The sequence below is a fragment of the Brassica napus genome, chromosome A10 (assembly GCF_020379485.1).
Source record: "Brassica napus cultivar Da-Ae chromosome A10, Da-Ae, whole genome shotgun sequence".
NCBI classification, from domain to species: Eukaryota; Viridiplantae; Streptophyta; class Magnoliopsida; order Brassicales; family Brassicaceae; genus Brassica; species Brassica napus.
The window spans coordinates 574,265-578,668 of record NC_063443.1 but is presented as its reverse complement, the minus strand read 5'-3'; the positions used below and the strand labels follow the sequence as shown (position 1 = coordinate 578,668).

The 4,404-nt window shown below is 30.8% G+C and overlaps 1 pseudogene; it reads left to right on the top strand.

Annotated features, from left to right (window-relative positions):
* On the top strand, nt 1-1,949 carry LOC125579311 (annotated as a pseudogene).
* The last annotated feature ends 2,455 nt before the right edge of the window (nt 1,950-4,404 follow it).

Genomic DNA, 4,404 nt, shown 5'->3' with positions numbered 1-4,404 from the left:
GTGTTTGCCATTGCACGTAAACCCCAACGAAAGAATAAACGTCACAGTTATTTGACTATTATTTTTTGAAATTTGTAAATATTCGAGACAGACCATTATTGTGTATAAATATGGAACCCTTTCCGTCTTTTCTCTTACGATTAATTTGCAAATCCACAATGGAGAAAAAAGCTACCACCTGCATATTTTGATTTTTTTTTTTTTCCTTGGACTCAACGTCTTTCGTCGCAAAATGGTGGATCCACCAGTGGGTTACAGATTCCATCCGACGGACGAGGAGATAGTGGGAGATTACGTGAGGCCGAAGAACATCGAGAGTAACACGAGCCGTGTAGATGAAGTCATGAACACAGTCGATATATATGAATTCGACCCATGGGAGTTACCTTGTAAGTGTGTCTTAACACTGTTGTATACTTGTATTCAATCATATATATATATCTGGCTAGTTTCTGATTCGAGTGATTTTTCACTTACTGTTGTATCCAGACAAGTCGAGGATCAACTCGACAGATGAGGTTTGGTACTTCTTCGGTTGTAAGAAGGACCAACAGAACAGAGGAGAGAGACAGAGCAGGAGAACCAAGTCTGGTTTCTGGAAGAAAACCGGAGTTACAATGGATATCATGCGAAAGAGAGGTAATCGCGAGAAGATTGGTGAGAAAAGGGTTTTCGTGTTTCAGTACAGTAAGATTCTTGGTGGGCCGTCGAAACCCAAATCCGATTGGGTTATGCACGAACATGTCGCTACCTTCTTGTCTCCTGACTCTCCTAATCAGGTATAAATGGTTTTTTCTCAAGTTGGTTGTTGATTTGATTGATTTTTCAGTTTTATTTGGTTTTGTACTACAGACGATGATGATGATGAAATATACAGTGTGTAAAGTAATGTTCAAGGGTGACGAGAGAGTTTTATCTTCTTCTTCTTCCTCTTCTGCTGGTCAAATTCAGCATCATCATCTCTCTTTGATCCCTCATGTGAACAGCAATAATTCTGGAGGACTGAGTACAGAGACAGAGGTGGTAGGTCACTTCACAACCATCTCTTTTTGTGTTCTTCCCTTTCTCATGAGTCTTCGTTTGAATTACAGGAGCCACGTCAGTTTACTGGTTTTCCTCATTTGGAGGAAGAAACTCTGTTCCTGGATGAAATTCTCAGGGGTTTCAACAACCCGCCAACTGATGATTGGAACAGTTTGTTCAGTAATGATGAGGAACAGGGGAATACTATGTTTATGCAGGAGGATCGCAACGATTACCGACCTAAAATGTCACTTACTGGTGTTTTCATTGGTCATAGCGATGATGACAGTGATTCTGATTCCATATCTTCAAGAACTACAACAGTAAGCATCATTTTACTATGGTGATCCTCTGTTTTCACCTCACAAGACTAACTTTTCTGTTTATAATGACAGGGCTCCATTAAAACTTCGAGCACTTGTGTTACTTTTGGTTGCTCAAATCATCCCACAGACCTGCCAGAATCTCCTTCCAGCTCAACTATTGAGTCAGGGTCGGTAACTCAAGAAGTAAGCTTTTATTAGTATTTTATCTTTCTCTGATACAAACAATTCCTAAACACTAATCATAGGTGCTACTACTTTTTGCCATTACTCACAACATATTTTTGCTTCTTTAATATGTTATTCAAGGTGAGCGAAGCTCTAGGAACCAATACTGTTACGTCTGAGAGGAAGATGAATCCTTGTGATGATGATGCACAATTAAGTGAGATCGGTGGGGATAAAATTGACCAAGAGATGGTGATCAAGAACAAAAGAGCTGGTTACATTTACAGGATGATGCAAAAAATCACCAAGAAAATCAAGCTATGTTCCTGTATCTCAGGAACATGATATACCAATAAATGAGATAAATTAAAGAGTACCTTTTGTAATTTCCAAGTGTGAGTTATGTCTATCTTGTTTTGTAACTTTTCATATTGTAATGTACTAGATGGTGGTCCGCACACTTGTGCGGACTAATATATATCCAACTAATTCAAATTTTAACAAATTTTTAATTTCAATCTAAATTATTTAATCAGTTTTAAATATTAAATTAATTAGAGATATAATTATCTTTTTTTACTACAAGACAATATAGATAATGGTTTGGTATTTGTAAAATCTTTTATTTATTATATCACTAAACCATACATGTAAAAAGTATCATCATTATAATAACCTAATAAAGTTTTTTTATTACTTTAAAAATAATATAAAATATAAATCTACAAATAAATCCTAATTACCAAATTATCAGTGAAGCCTATGAAATCAAACCCTTCTTCATCAAAGTCTTAATTGCATTTTATATGAATTTCTTCTTCATCGGAGTTCATATTAATACCTATTACCAAAATTTACAATAATTAAAAACATACTTCTATTTAATAAAAGTATATATATATATATATCTAGTAAAAGGTGTATTTTTTTAATTTTTAACAGCGAGAGATCGTATTCTTTGGACTCATATTTTGATTGATAAGATAATTTGGTGGTATAAAAGAAAAGCAAGCTTCATTTTAAAAATAATAAATAAAACATTAAAAGATTTAATATTAAAAATTAACATAAGATAAACAAAACTATAAAATTAATACTCATTAATAATATTTATCCATGAATATATTTAAAAGATTTATTAAATAATCACTAAATATGTTCAAAACTAACAATTCAAAAAGTTGCCTAAATTAAATCATGGAATATGACAAATAATTTTCTAAAAGTAATAAAACATGAAAATAATAAAAATAACCTAAATTGATGGATAACATGACAAGTAAGCAAAACTAAAATTACTACCTAAAATTATTTTAAATATGATAAATAAATAAAATTACTAACTAAAATTATAAAGAACATAAGAAATAATAAATAACCTAAATTATGGAGGATATGAAAAATAAGAAAAGGTATAATTATTGAAAACATAACAAATAAACAAATTATCTAAAATTATAGAAAATATGACAAATAAGCAATAAGCAATGATGAATAAATAAAAATTATCTAAAATCATGGAGAAGAGAACAACTAAGCAAAATCACAAATTATGGAAAATATGACAAATAAGCAATAAACAATGATAAATAAACAAAAATTATCTAAAATCATGGAGAAGAGAACAACTAAGCAAAATCACTTCATAAATAATAATATAGATGTCCTAATCTATCTATATATATAAAAAAAATATGTTCGCTTCACTCCTGCTTTGCCACGTCATAAAGTCGGTTCCTGACAGGCCGATACATGTCCGGGGTGGATGATACTCACTGTTTCACTTAATCACAATTATTAATGGGCTTTTCTCTTTTTGTTAATAAATATTTTAGATTAGTGTTTTAGACTTAACATAATTGGATTTTTAGGCTGTAGGCTAACACATGAGGGGATCCCACATGAGACGGCTTCTTCTCCAAAAATAATGTCGACGAACGAAAGACAGATCTGCTGCGTTTTAACAACTCTGGTTCAAACTTACGGTCAATGAAGATTTAGTGCACCGGCCACGCTGAATTCCGATCAAGGTCAGTTGGAAGGCGTCGTATTTGGCTGTTCGATTCCACTTCTTCTACCCTTGGTTGAATTTTGGAACCGTTATGGAAGTCGGTTGGATTCATGCATCTTCATTGACTATAACATTAAATCATTCGATGAACCCTCTCATTAAAACATTTTGATTCAAATATAACTAATATTAACATAAATAATCCTTAGACACCCTAAAATTCTTAAAACCATAAACATTATTATATACTTCTCTTAACAAAATTTTACAAAACATACATACAAAGAAAATATACAATTACATCACAAAAAAAAAGAAGCATGAATTACTTTATGAATAACTTCATGTTTTGAGTCATATTCACAAAAAAAAACCTTAAACAAGTTAGTTTAATTAAGATATTATAAAACAAAACATTTGAATTAAAATAAATATTAAAAATATAATGTTATTTATCATAGAATAGTGAAATTTACTATCATTATAATTTAAAACAGAAAAAATATAATTATCATGATCTCATAAATTTTTCATTATTTTTTCGTTTATAATACTTTTTAATTTATTATAATTTTAAATTACTTCATAAATTATTATAAAATCACTTTTATTATAATTTTTTGCCCGGCCCTAGTCTTTCTATATAAGAGTGAATTAATTATCATAAAATGGTTATAGAAGACAAATATGTATGTCAGACACCGCTAACAAAATTGTCAAACTATCTCAATCAATTCCTTCTCATATGGGCCTAACCGCCTAAATAAATCCGCACAACAAATATTTCAGTCATGATTATAATATCAAAAGTACTTGTCTACATCATCTTGATATTTAATAAGTCCGAACACAATAAGATTAATGAAAAAGTTGCTAACT